The sequence below is a fragment of the Aulonocara stuartgranti genome (assembly GCF_965226115.1).
Source record: "Aulonocara stuartgranti genome assembly, chromosome: 14".
Classification (NCBI taxonomy): Eukaryota; Metazoa; Chordata; class Actinopteri; order Cichliformes; family Cichlidae; genus Aulonocara; species Aulonocara stuartgranti.
In genome coordinates this window covers 33,343,538-33,358,371 of record NC_138950.1, presented here as the reverse complement: position 1 = coordinate 33,358,371, position 14,834 = coordinate 33,343,538, and the positions used below count along the sequence as shown (strand labels likewise).

The 14,834-nt window shown below is 42.5% G+C and overlaps 1 long non-coding RNA gene across 3 annotated transcripts in view; it reads left to right on the top strand.

Moving 5' to 3' along the window:
* The window catches only part of LOC309687367, an 85,838-nt gene that overhangs the window by 33,475 nt on the left and 37,529 nt on the right, over positions 1-14,834 (top strand). For 2 of the 3 annotated variants that reach the window (XR_014270724.1, XR_014270725.1), the window contains one exon: positions 9,637-9,883. The exons of the other annotated variant lie outside the window; for it this stretch is intronic. This is a non-coding gene — a long non-coding RNA (uncharacterized lncRNA). The remainder of the gene's footprint in view (positions 1-9,636; positions 9,884-14,834) is intronic. 3 annotated transcript variants of the gene reach the window in all.

Genomic DNA, 14,834 nt, shown 5'->3' with positions numbered 1-14,834 from the left:
CTCAACCATGACTTAACAAGTACTCTTTAATAAGGATCTCCAGTTTGTAATGTAATATGACCAAAATTAGAGTTTAAAATAAAGTATAAAGTAAGATAGAATTTAGTGCACCAACCACATTAGCATGCAATGTCCTTTGTAAAAATCTACTCTTCGTTTTTGAAGTCTCATTTCATACATGGCCAGAATGCTAAACTCAAGGTTCATTGTTTATTTGCCGTCTATTGAAAAGGGAAACAGGTGGAAAAATAGTGTTAGCATATTATTAAATCTGTGGACGGTACAGTGAATCCAAAAAGTCGCACAGGCTTTCTGTGTAACCGTAGAAAAACACATCTTTATAATTTGGAGTTAGAGCCAATTAAAGAACCGGACACAACACACAAATATTTGTCAGCCAATCACACAGCAGCAACTCAGTGCATTTAGGCATGTATACATCGTCATGGTGAATTTCAAACCAAAGTTCAAACCGAGCATCAGAACGGAAAAGAAAGATGAATTAATAGCTTTGAATGTATCACGGTTGTTGGTGCCAGATGGGCTGGACTGAGTATTTTAGAAACTGCTGATCTACTGGGATTTTCCAGTACAGCCATCTCTAGAGATTCACATCAAGCATGTGCAGCAACTGTGTGATATCAATATGGACCAAAATCTCTGAGGACTATTTCCAGCACCTTGGTTAATCTGTGCTGCAAAGAACTAAGAACTAAGGCAGCTCTGAAGGAAAAAGAGGGTCCAATGCTTCATACTCACTGATGTATTGTGTCCAGTGAGTGTATAATATGTTCATGAGCTTCTTGTTGTTATTTCTAGACAAATAACATGCTTGTTTCCACATGCTAAGCTAATCAGTTTATTCTGTCTTTCTGGTAACAGAGTAGGTGTGGTAGCCAAAAATATCTTGTCTCTGCAAATATGCACATTTACATTTATATGTAAATAGACTTTGGACCGTTTTCATGTTTTGTAGTTTTTATTCTTTCTTTTTCTGCTTTCTTTACTGGCAACTGGTTTTTTCCAAAAACATCCAGCACATGCTGAGCAATGGAGCTAAATGGTGCTTGATTGGTAACACTTCACATTTAATGCTGGAGGATAAGGGCCCTTATGTGCTTTCATATGGTAGGTAAAAAAAACGGGGTAAATGATGTGTATTAAAATGTAAAACAGGCTGGAATATCTATTTATATGGGCTAAAGCAGCTGTAACTGCTAGCTAAGTGATTCATTAGTAAGAGCACTTTCTTAGCCCAGGGGAGAGCAGTAAAATAACATAAGCAAGTGTGTGTATGCACACTAAGCGGCATTAACACATACACACCCACATCCCCATTCCACAGGAGACACATTTGGAGGTGTACAAATTAACCTCAAACTATCATTAGTCACAAGCAGCACATTTGTGCGATGCTACAGAAAGCGCATGCTGATTAATTTGTTCCTTCCGTCAGAGTAAAATATATAGGTAAACACTAAAGAGCGAGAATGTGGGCGGCAGCGCTGGTAGAACAAGAAGAATCATCGCCTATACTGTGTATTCCTCGAGGAACGGTGGCTAACCTTAATGGGTCAAGTTATCAGTGTCTACTCGAGACTAACACTGCTACTGCCGAAACTGTTAAGAGACAATAGCCACACATGTGCACTGGGGTTAAAGTGGGATTTGGCAGGTCCTTAAGAGGCTGTAGCAAAAAGTCACTATAGATTTTTCTTTGTGTAAGGACTATGATGAGCTGACCTGTACGGCTACCATGATATTCACTGATCCTTGTGGATTTAGCCGCAGTCAGCTTTTAACGAGATACAAGCAGATGCTATATGGCTGATTTCTAGACACCACAAAGCGAGTTTGAGTTGTAGAATTCAGTGAATGATTCTGATCATCACTTCAAATAGAAATTTAGTTATGCTTCCTCCGATGTAACCAGTGTAACGTAGTGTGTTGCTGTAAACAACTTTTATCCCAATACATAGGCATGCATTGGGATAAATATATGCCTATGCCTATGTATTGGGCCCTAAGTGCCTGGTTTGTGTAGATCCACTATCTGATTGAAAAACTCTAAAGTGCTAAAGCACGGCAAGCACATCTATAGCATGAACACATAAAAGATGTAAGCGAGTAATAGGATGTCATTATTCTAATATTAAGCAAGTATCTCCACACTATAACCAAAGCCAGGCTGCATCATGAAAACTGTTAACTCATTCAATAGTAACCTGCATTGACCAGCCTATAAGATTTAATTACTCATTAATTGAAGGTACTGCTAAACCGGATCGTTCCAGCCCACTTTTACTTCTACCTATGTAGCAAGTCTTGGAATTTGATTTACAACTGGAACAAAACCAGGTGCAGGTGCTGGATTAATCCAGTGTTAGTACCTTAGGGCAACATTGTGAAGTGGGCTCCACCGACCTTCACCCCTGATCTTTTCTCCTACTATCTGACCGCACAACTAAAGTTAGAGGCATATCTTAGAGCTTAGTGCTAACCTGGTACCTAAGGCAAGCTTCTGACATATGCCTCATAAAAAATGTAACTACATATCAAGGTTATAACACTGAAGAGGATTGCATGTGGGAACTGCAAGATCTGTGATCATTTAGCACGGGCTGTTTGTAGACTTCTGATTCTACAGGAGAATGGTGAAAATCAAGGAATGATTCGGGAAGGGAGGAAAAATTCTCCCTTGACTTCTTCTTTCTCCATTATTTAGCTGACCCTAAGCTGACACTGCAAACGTACTCACAATTGAATGTACATGTTTGGTGGTGAAATTAGACTTCAAACATATTCAGGGATGGATCATAATATGATGGTGAAATAAATTTTATTTTATTTGCTTTTTGAATCCCTGTATAAGACAGAATGTCAGGTTTGGGGAATAATGATGCAGGATTTGCCATAAAGGCTGAGAAAACCTGTTTTTCCAATCAGCCGCATACCCTGAGTAATTTGGTCCAGCATGAACACATGATTTTCTGCCACAGCTCAAACCATTTCAGTTGCTTCATTACCAAAACTGCCTACTGAAGCTCTTCTCGCTGGTTTGAAGTGGGTCGGGCTGGTTTCAACAAAGTTAACGACTTACATTCAGTAATCATAATTTGGAAACATCTGAATTGTGTAACAGTGGCATAGTTGCTTATTTTCCAGAGCCAATGTCAGATAATTACGTGAAGAAATGCTTACATTTTCCAGCGGTTCAGTTCAGGGTCATTTTTATAGAAAGAGAATGACATAAAATAGCATTTTATCCAATTTTCATATTGTTTGTGTTTATTGTGTATTACTGTATTACTTTTGCATGTTGTTATAGACTGTACATAAAAGACTGTTGTAGTCTCCAGATCTGAGATGTGACCCCAATGTGGAAGTAGAGCAGCACAGGGCGACTCTCTGACTTCCTTGATCTGTGATGAGATCTCAACATCATATGTGATGTCACTAGTTGTAGATCTAATTGAATGCAACATAATGTTTATTTTGTAAATAAGCTACTCTTCGGCTATTTAACATAGAGGTTAGGTCCCAAAGGCGTTTGGATCTCCTCCCAGGATCAAACCTGAGATCTGAGAATTCCACATGTGCCCAATGCTCTGATTTTTAGATGGGACTTCACTAACACTGGTTAACATGGCGGTAAATTCCATCTGTTATATACTGTTAATGCATGTTAATAAACATCTATGCAGTTACTCTGATTACCATAAATTAATATAGACACAGTGAATCAGTGAAACTCAAAGCAAATTGTCTGCTTTTTTGTTGGTAATCATAAAAGACTTAAAAAGAAATTCATATTAAAGCTATTACATACTCTGTCAGACTAACAGCATAGCTCAAAAGTTTTAGTTAGTTAGTTTAAAGGTACCTTTATTTTCAGCCAGGAGTGACATACTGGAGGAGAAAATAATCTTCTGTTCCTTTGGTTTATACTGTCCTGTTCACTTTTCTTCTTTCTTTTTTCCCTCAACATCAAACGCCGCATCTGTTTCACACACTGGCTTTAAGGCAAGAAACTGAGGGGAAAAAACTTCAACCTTAATTTGCCACTTAGCCCATGTAACACACCCTCGGCCAAATCCTTGAGCCTCGGCCTTCTTTTTGCGTTGCACCAGAGTCCACTCCCTGCATTCCCCCCAAATGGCTCAGCATCAATTTATAAATTCATATTAAAGCTAGAATTAGTTTGTTTCCATTTCAAGCGGGAACATGACAATTTGAATTAAATCATCGCTGAGCCTCCTCCCATTCTGACTCCTTTTCCCCCAAAACATATTTTCTCTCTCTATTTAGGAGTTTCTGCACACACACACACACACACACACACACACACACACACACACACACACACACACACACACAGACACACACACACACACACCAGCCCCCACCGTCTTCTCTCTGAGTTCAATAATCTGCTTAAAAACCTCTGGGCTGTGCTGTCTATGCAGCGCGATCAGCCATGGCCAAACGCATGGAGACAAGGAGAAGGGGGCGAGGAGAGACTAACGGGGGCGTCTGAAATGAATCTGGATTTGTGCAAGGGAGGAGGAAGGGGGAAAGGGTGGGGGTGAGGATAGATTTCCATTTAAATACATCTCACTCACAGGATTTGTCAGGTTGTTCCCATGGCAACAGTGGCCCATCTTTGGGTCGTGTGTGCGCCGACTTATTGTATGTGTATGTGAGTCATGACCTCTTAGCTCGACACCTTTAGCCGGTTAGTTTCGCCGCAGAGGCCGGGGCCGGCCAGTCGCTCTCGTTTTTAGAGGAGATCTTGCTACTGCTCTCTTCCCCGACATTAAATATTACTTCTCCTCCGTTGACTCTGAGGTCGCCTCTGAAATACTTAGACTGCAGTCAGAGTACCCACTGCTCTCACTGCTGCTCACTTTTTTCCCCAAACAAAGCAAAAGGATGAAGGTGTCGCTGGCAGGTTTCTGTCACAGGAAAAGAGCTGAGCGTTTCAGCTGGTTAAGGTTTATTAAACCCTGAATCTTTATGTGTGAACAGCAGTTACTGTGCACAGTGTATGCACTGAATGCTCATGTTCAGTTCACAATTAACAATTCAAATTCACATCCATTTCTTACATTATTTTGGCCTGCTGTAAACTTCCCATTTTGCCCAAATCTGCACCACATACTCTAATAAATCACACACCAGCTGAAGTACATTTAAACAGTGTGCAATCGCAAAGCAGGCTCACTGATGGTGGGTCAATTTACAAGTGTTTTTTACTTTTATAGGAAGTTTTACCTGTGGTGACTTCCTGTTATGATCAATTCCACACATAAATCTCTCCCCCTTAGATATTTCCCAGTACTGGCCAGATACTTTGATTTGATGTGAGGTTTCAGATTTGCCTCTGCACCCCAATCTCATCTGCTCTTGGAAGCTTTGGAAAGTTAGGCCTGGTTGGTACTTGGATGGGAGCCCGTCTGTGAATATCAGGTGCTGCAAGCTTGGGGTGGCTATAGTTAAGGATTGAGAGCAGGTCATCTACTAAACAGGTTGGTGGTTTATGTCCTTGTGCAAGATAATGACCCCAAGTTCCTCTCCAATGCATCCATCAGAGTGTAAATGGTAGATAGAAATACTTAAGCACAAAAAAAGTGCAACGTGTTGTATAGAGTAGAGAAGTGCTATATAAGAACCAGTCCATATACACGATTGTTTGACAATGTGACACAGTCTGTCACAGTCTGAGCTGATTTGCTCAGGAAACTCCATCACTAGTACAAGAAACCATGCCTACCAGTTAGCTGTTTACACCGCATTACACGCACCGTCACTTCACCTGCTCATTCTATAGTAGCAAACTTAAGCTTTGCATTTTACCATTAAGTGAAAGCATGTTAATTTTAATGTTCAACTTTGAGGTTTATATTCGATTTCCAGGCTTGTCACGAGGAATGCACTGGTAGGACACTGCTTAGTGTTTGTGCAAGTAAGGTCAGGCTTCATGTTCCTCTAAATGACAAGGTTTTCTACTCATGGCTCTGACACTGACAGTAGATATCCTTCATATGGGCAAACCCATCAGCTTGCAAGGAGCAGCCAATCAGAAAAAAACAAAGCATGATATTGGAGAAATAAATATTTTGAACTGGTCCAAAACTGCTCTAGAAGAGTCCAAGAAAGAAAATACACAGGTGGAAGTGAACACAGTAGGTGTACTTTAAGAGCTTTTCTGTAATGTTTTTCTAACCTTGACCGAGTACTTTGCATCTTAACCAAAACTGCAGAAAACCAGAATAACAGTGATATAAGATATGAGTACAGCTTTTGGAGGGTGGATGTTGAAATGATGGAGAAAACACACTTTTGAAAGATAATGACCAATGACTATCATGCTGTTTGGTACATTTTTTTTAATCTATAAATGGGAACAACAGTCCCTAATTTGAATAGCATATTTGGAGTGGATTATTCTCAGTCCAAGAACAGCCGTCCAATGTAGCAGATGTTGGAGAGTGGAACAGAATCTGACCTGGCTTATTCACGAGTCTGACTGAAAAGACGAAGCCAGCCATGCGCCGATCAGTTCAGCCCCAATGCTTCTGAAATCCATGGCTGCAGCATCATGAGACGCAGCAAGGAGGGCAGGCGCTAAGGACGGGCGTGGGGGGGGTGGGGGTTAAAACACCAAAATGGAGGCCGCGTGCACAAGCTAAATGGATTACTTCCCCTTAAATTGAGAGATCATTGTGTGTCAGGAAACTGGGACCCCATGCTGGTTTTCGTGCCAGGGGTGCATTGAGGTTTTGGGGGGTGCGAGCGAGCAGTTGGATTCACTCATTTGCAGGCGGAGCGGCGAAGACTGACGAAGCAGGATCTGACAGACGGCGGGAAGGCAGGGCTGGGAGGGAGCAACCTGACAGAATATCTCAAACAGAGGAGAAGCTCGTAGAGCTGGTGCTGATTGAAAAATCTACAGACCCCCCTCCCTCCTGCTGCGCGGGTGCAGCGGTGGTGTCGCATGTTAAAAGACTGGCAAAGAATTGGGGTTTTGGATGGGGGTGAGTTTAGGTGTCAAAGAGAATGTGAGACGAATGTGAACGTCTGTGTGTGTGCATGTGTGTGTCTGCTGCCTGAGCACCAGTGTTGGATGGTAGAGGCCTAAGCAGCCCATAGCAATATTATCAGCACTTTCCTTGGTGATAATAGTTTTATTATCAGTGTCAGTCACTGCATAAGTTTAAGATGTGAAAAATGAGTTATGACTTTGGCTATTATTGGCTGAAAATCCTAAACCAGAGTTATTTAACCAAAAAATCAAAATCTCTAATTTTTGTAAAATGAGTCATACTGCTAGTGACAGTGCTGGATTTATGTAATAAATCCTTAACATCTAAATGAATGTTTTTCCCAGAGAATGACACTTAAAGCTTCACACGCCCAACACTTCTGCCAGTGCACGAGCGCCTGTAAATTACTCAGCTCATTAGGTACTGGGAGACTTCTGCATTAGCCAACTCAGCCCCAGCATGTTATCTAAGCTCACAGTTCCCACTGCCCCAAAAGGGCATGAATCATGTGCAGTGTTGGGTGTAACACTGTAATCATATTATATTTTTTAGCAATGCAGTAAAGTAGCGGTCCCAAACCTTTTTTGCACCATGGAAATAAATAAAATGATACGACCAAGACAAAAACTGTGGTATTTTGTAAATATAATAATAAACGTGAATTCACTGTGTAATTGTGTAACTTTATTAGCAGCATCCTCCTGAAATGCACCAACAATGTTGAGAGTAATATCCTCCTCTCTGCCGCTTAATGCTCGCTGGTCGCTATGGTAACGTGTAAATATTTCTTTCAAAATAAGACACACAACTACAACACAGGAAAAGACCCAGGGAAACAGAGTTAATGATAAAAACCCTGAAAACCATTAATCTCCCACCCGAGCCTCAACTCTTCCGGCCCGGTACCAAACAACTCATGGACTGGTACCGGTCCATGGACCGGGGGTTGGGGACCGCTGCAGTAATGTAACGTTTTAGTGCAAATTCAGTAATTACTGGTGTTACAAAGGTCCTTCAGTTATCTGCATGTCAGGTGGATACAAAGAGAAATGGTTCAGCAAACATGTTTTTTTTCTTCCTGCGCACTCCCGCTACTGCCAGCTAATTCTAGTTTGTGTGAAGGACGAAAAAAGTGGAGCAGTCAGCAGGGATATGGGCAGTCTTTTTAATGTTATTGCACAAAAGAATAAAGAGTGCGATGGTGAACTACATCCAGGACAGAAATAACTGCATTAGGCTACGAAGACAACTTCGGCTTTTTGCAAGCACCTGCGCAGACAGCATGCTAACACTAAGCTAGCCAAGTACCTAGAGTGACCCCAGCCCAGCAGCCACGGCCTCAACTTCAGAAGGTAACAAAAGCAGTGATGAGCAGCGAGCTTCCATTTTTACCTGTGCATGTTTCTAAAGTAGAGTCACTGTGGCGATCGCTTTGTAGCCTCTCTGGGCTGGGTTTCATCTTTGCCTTGTGCTGTCAAGCTTTGTGTTTATACAAAACCAGCAAAAGAAAGACCATGCGTGTTAACATAGGGATTTTTGTTGGTGTAACGACAAAGTAATGTGCTACAGCCAGCTAATGCCAACTTAACAGTCCAGGGCACATTTTAAAGAAAAGCTAAAAACGATGAATAAATAAAGGGAACTCGCAAATTCATTTGCAATTTAAATGTAATCTTAATATCAACTATTATGAAAAGTTCATTTTTATTTCCCCTGTGCCTGTCTGTAATCTGTCTAAAACACAGTGTGTGTGCTTATAACTTTATCTGTCTGACCTTTTACAGTTTACTCGGGTCTGTTTCACACTTGCTTCTGCTTATACCAAGATCAAGGCTGAAGCCCAAGGGGAAATCATGCCTTTGTAGCTGTGGCCCCTCACCTCTGGAATGAGTTACATGTTAGGCTAGGATGGCACCTAACACTGTCTGCTCAGGCTATTCTCAATCCAGTAACATCAAGTAGAGCAGTTCGCACCAGAGCTGTCTCTACGTTCTCTTTGGTGCTGGCTGGTGACACACTAGTTTAGGTAATTGGCTCTGAGCACTCTGAACTTTTCTTTCCCCCCCCAGTGAGCAGGGTTGTCAAGGGATCTATTTTAAGCCTAACCATGACCTTTTCCTAAAACTAACCAAGTGATCTTTAGTGTATAAACGTAACCACATGCCCGTTAATGCCTACTCCCAAACAAGCACGTCTTAGTGGCTAAACCGAACCAACATGTGAAACTTATTTTCAGCTGGTCCCTTATTCACAAGAGGTCGCCACAGCGGGTAGCTCCACATTTTTGATTTGGTGGATTTTTATGCCAGATGCTCTTCCTGACTCAAACCTCAAGGGATTTGTGTCTCCTCCAGGGTTAGGCAAATGTGGAAACCACACATGAAAGCAAAAGGAGGGGGAAAAAAAGTAATGTTCAAAACAATCCAAACTGGATAGGAGCCAGTGTTCCTGTCCAAGTTGAACAGCCACAAGATTAAAACCTCTGACTTCACCTGTCAGTGGTTTTAATGTTGCAGCTGACAAGTGCACGCAGTGTACAATGTGGCCAGAGGTCTTTGTTTGTCTTTTCAACATTTCCTTTTTCCCATAGATTACATCATCTGACCTGAGAGCAGACCTCTATTACTCAATCCCCTCCACCTCAGATGATTGACGAATGTGGGTATTGTGGGAAACAATAAGGCTTCAGATACACTGTGCGTGTCCTCAGAGGTCAAGGGGTCACACAGAGGGCCACCTGTGCAGTGCTGTTAGCGCTCAGCCCCGACGGAGACACGCACATGCAGCAGCGCTGAATGACATGGTTCTCTTCCTCCCTGGAATGGCAGCAGACAACGGTAAATTAAAAAGCTTTTTTCCTAATAATTAGCCCCTCGGCGGGGGCAACCTTTGTGCCTCCCTCAGCAGGAGAAGCACACAGGTAATTATTGCCCCCCCCCCCCTCAGCCCCACCCTACCCTCCTCATCCTGACACACACAGACACACAGATACCGTGCCCTGTGGGGCGAGGGCTGCACGGCCCAGTGGGTCTCCTGTGAAAATGATAGCCTGTCCTCTGTGCCCCCTTTAGGGCATCCTACCTGGGCATCCATGGGCAATGGCAAGGAAATTGTATGTGTGCGTATTTGTGTGTGCTTCTTTGTGAGCGCAAATTGTGTTGTGGGCTATTTTTTGCGAGAGAGAGAAACACAAAGATTACTTGCATGAGGGGGTTATTTTAGAAATGACTGTGGTTTGGAAAGGAGAACACAGTGTCTGCTATTACTGAGTGTGCTTTTGCGAAAGTGTGCGCATGCACTTGAGCGTGCCAGCGTGGGCATCCGTGCTCGTTCATGCGTGCGTCCACATGGGTTGTGTATGCATATAGAATATGCCTGTGTATATTCTGAGCAAATCTATTGAAGCATGTGAGTCCATATGGGTGGTGTGAGTCTATATGCTTGTGTGGTGTGCGTGCCTGTGTGTGTATGTGTGTGTGATGGTGGGTTTTAGGCTGTCAGAATAGCAGTGTAATGGTGCGTGGTCCCTTTTGATAAGTCCTACAGTTGTGACCGTGGCCCCGTCTTCTTATCTCCAGAGGACGATGTTGCACTCAGAGCAGCTGCCGCCACCAGCACAACACACACTAGCTCACACACTCCTGCCGCTTCACGGCTTCCCATTCATCTCTCTGCACGCTCAACTTCACACAGACATGCAGATACACAGACGCACACAAGCGCATGCACGCAGATTTTTACAATCACCGAAAACCGCACGCACACACACACTCAGTGACAATGCACAACCCAACGCTCCACTGCAACAGAAAAAAATTCCCCAAACGCTCACATATGCACTCGATCAAACCAACTTCCCAGTCTAAACAACTTAGTTCTTATCGCTCCAACTCTTTCTGACTTCTGGCACGCACCTCCTTAAATGGTAATAATTGATAAAATGAGATTGATTAAGCATGCTATTAGTGCAGGATAATTGGCTTGATAATGAGCAGATTGCCTGCTAATTGCTGAACAGATAATAAGGCTCAAATTTGCCCCGGGCGAAAACAGTGAAATACCGTAGCAGATACGCACTCGCTGAAAATGAACAAACCGCAGGGAAAAAAAACGTGGCCTGATACTCGCTATAGATTACCCCTCTGCCTTCCAGCCACCCAGTTCAGTGGAGCCACCATGACTCCATTACAAGCATGTGAGGAAACCAATGTCCAGCACAGTTTGGTCAGACATTATATGATCTTTAAACTGCCTGCTTCCTAGGACAAAGTCTGTGTGATGTCAGATTATGTCCATGTAAGAACAGCACGGCTAATTTTCCTGTGCATTCCCAGTGAGTGGACGTCATTGCTTCCTTTCTCGTGCACACTTTCCTTACAGTCCCAGAAAATAAGTGCCTTATTGTACCTTTAATGGCTTATCAATGAGGCATAACCCTCCTAGGTACTGCCATTGTACCCTTGAAAGTACCAGGCTTGTGGTTTGTACTTCAGGACCAGTCTTGAACCTCGTCTGAGAATTTTCTGTAATGGTACAAAAACAGACATTTAAAAAACAGTATTTGTAATCATGAATTTATTTTGTATTTGTGCTAGTCTAGTCTTACTTGACCATTCAAGGTAAGCCCTACCAGTGGTAAGGGTAAAATCACTTATTAGCTGGTTTTTACTGTACTCATTTTCGTACGGAGTGTGTGAACATTTCGTACTCCTTTTTCTGTCCTTTGAGAAAAGCCAACTTCAGACGACGTCCAGACCTGATTTTTCCAGCACTGTCTGGAATTCATGTGTGAAAACCTCTACAGTTTCATTCGCTTCAAGCATTTCATTGAATCATTCACATGAGGAAACCTTTGGGTAATTCACAATTTCTGTTCTACTGATTGTGCCCTGGAAAATCTCAGTATCCGTTTGCTTAAGGCAGGTAAGTTTTCACGACCTTTACAGGGAAAACAATGAGCAAGCCTTCTTTTTTATGATGTCAACATGAACCCTTTCGACATTAATTCTGACTGAAATAGATCTTGTTCAGTTTTGGTTCAAGGTTAAAAATTTCTTACATCACCATCATTGTGTGACATCAGCGCCGTCTGAAAATGAGACTTTTGTTTAAGTGAATTCCCCAAAAGACAAATATAGGCTAATTTAGCTTTTCCTATGCTACAACCTAATCTGACACTGGCTGGAAAAGACTTGTGGGTGCAATCAAATATGTGAAACCCACATTTTGAGTCCTTTTTTTAAAGAACAAAAACACTTTACCTCTTTATTTCTCCACAGAAATACACAAAATTTGCTACAATCCAGTTGTAAATTTCACTAAAGTAGTCCCTTCTCACAAATGGTACCAGCGCTCACACGTGACTGTTTCTCATAAATTGCTTTCAGTCTTCCATTATAATTATTCATCACTCCCAATTTCATTCTGATTAGCTGTATCACTGTATATAATAAACCACTGTTTAGTTTTCGTCTTCCTAATAAGCCTTTAGAATCGCATTGCTGCTTCTCTGTGACAAAAGAAGCCAGTTGAGGTGTTTAGGAATCTGATCATAATGCATCCTCAACTTTCCCTTTAGAGGTTTTCCAGACATGCCCAACTGGGAGGAGATCCCGGGTAAACCGGAACCTGCATTTTTGTCCTGGGACTGCCTTGGAAATGGTTCCTTGGGAGAAAAATGTCTGGAATAATCTTCTTAGCCAGCTGAGATTGCAGCCCAACTTTGGATAAGTGGGAGATAAAGGAGAGGTGGATATATGACCACAATAAATGAGTGCCAACTAGCTGTCTGCTAGGGCTCATCTTTGCTAATTTGAGACAATATGCAATATTGTCATCTATGTTTGTGGTGTTGGTGCTCTACAAACTTGTTCTAACAAAACTGTACACATTTATTCATGAACTCTGTGCTCCACTTTTGGTGTGTGAACCTACTAACAGTAAAGAGCCAACATCTTTTAAGGATAGACAGTTTATATGTGGTTTATATTAGCGACAAGTCAACACCCCAAAACCAAAAGACTCTGAGGGTAGGCCTCAGAGTCTTTTATGCCCAGGTAAAACAAGCTTTGTAGAAGCTGTCTGTATAAATTAAGGGGGAGAAAAGCCTTGATGATTACTTGTATGGCTCATTCATTCTAAATAAATGCACCTTTTTGAGTCTAATATTTTGTGGAGAAAAGAGAGACTGTGAGATTTAGGCTGGGTTTGTGAGTCTTGATATGGCGTTTCTGCCTTCTCAAACCTGATTGTCACGTTAAACCCAGAAACATATGTTTGGACATTCTGGTGGCATTAAAACGGTAACCTCAGGCGCCTTGCTTTAACATAGGATTTAGTGAATTGATTCCTCACGCAGCTCATCCATTTCCCCACCATTTGTTTCTGTTCTTTTTCTACTCGTCTATTGGAGGTGTCTTTCAGCATCCCTGTCAATACGTTGGCCATCAATGGCCCTCTGTCCTCCTGCCTGGGCCTCTGTTTGCCTTAGGGCTTCCCCCTCCCTGCTCTGAGCAGCCTCCCTTTGTGTGGGAGAATCAGAGGGAAAGAAAGCAAAGATGACAGAGAGTGGAGAACAGAGGGAGAGTTTCGGTAAACAGTCGCCTGTCACAGCTCAGCAGGAGATGCTATAGCCGCTGCCTCCTCCACCGCCACCGGGGAGATTTTTAATCGCCGGGGTGTCTTAAAGAGCCAATTAGACAAAGAGGGGTTTTGTGTTGTCACTGCAGAGAGTGCTGGACATTGACAAACAACTGTGTGAGAATTGAGGGGTGTTTGGGGAGATGTATAGGGGATCTGTTATGGTCAAGAGCTGTCTGATTTATGCCTTCTTGTATACTGTACTGATGGATGGGGTGGGTAGTCTTAAGGAGCCTGCTGAGAGGGATCTGTGCAGAAGTCACCTATAGAAAATGTATGAATATTTCAGGCTTGAGAGCGCACTGCACTCTATTTTGGTGTCAGTTGGGTAACAGTGAAAGGTATGTGAACTTGCACAAACTTTATGAAGCCTTGTTAGCCTCAACAATTTCAGTTTTACCAGGAAAATAGGGCTTTTAGAGTTCCAGATTCATCCGACTTAAAACAAGATAATAAAAGGTGGCTCATCAGCACATATAGCGAGAGGAAGAGGATGTCAGATGTCCTAGTCTGGATTCCAGGCGTGTTCCCAGACACCAGGCCACTGTGGCCGACGCAAGTCTCCACTGTCATTAACCTACATCGCTCTAAATTACCTCGCATTCCCAATGAGGGGGGAAAGGGAAGTGTGTGGTGGCGCAGAAGAAAGAAAGAAAGAAAGAAAGAACGAAGAAAACAGAGGACAAAGGAGGAGGGAAAAGGAGGTAGAAGTAACGTTGGCAGGAAATTCAGGGGGTGCAGGCAGGAGGAAGCAGAACACGATAGATGAGGACAGTGATGGAAGCTGACAAGGAAGGGAAAAAAGGAATGAATGTGAGAGGCGAGGCCCGAACCATTAGGAAATGAAAACCCAGCATAAAACTTTGTCATATTTTGTCACCGGATCCTGCATTAAATGTGAAAAGTGTGATTTATTAGTGTTGTGTTTTCAGCATGAAAATATAATTCATTGGATTGTAAATACTGAGGCTGCCTGTGTGTGTGTGTTTCACTTTCATAACATTTGGGAGCTCTGGCTTTTAATTAAAATGCTGAAAAGGGAGAGACAGAGACGGCGTATCCTTGTGTGGGTTTCCTTCCCCGTACATGAGTGTGGACGCTCTTTGCCGTGTTTTTATCTAAGTGTAAATAATGTGGCGTGCTCTATTG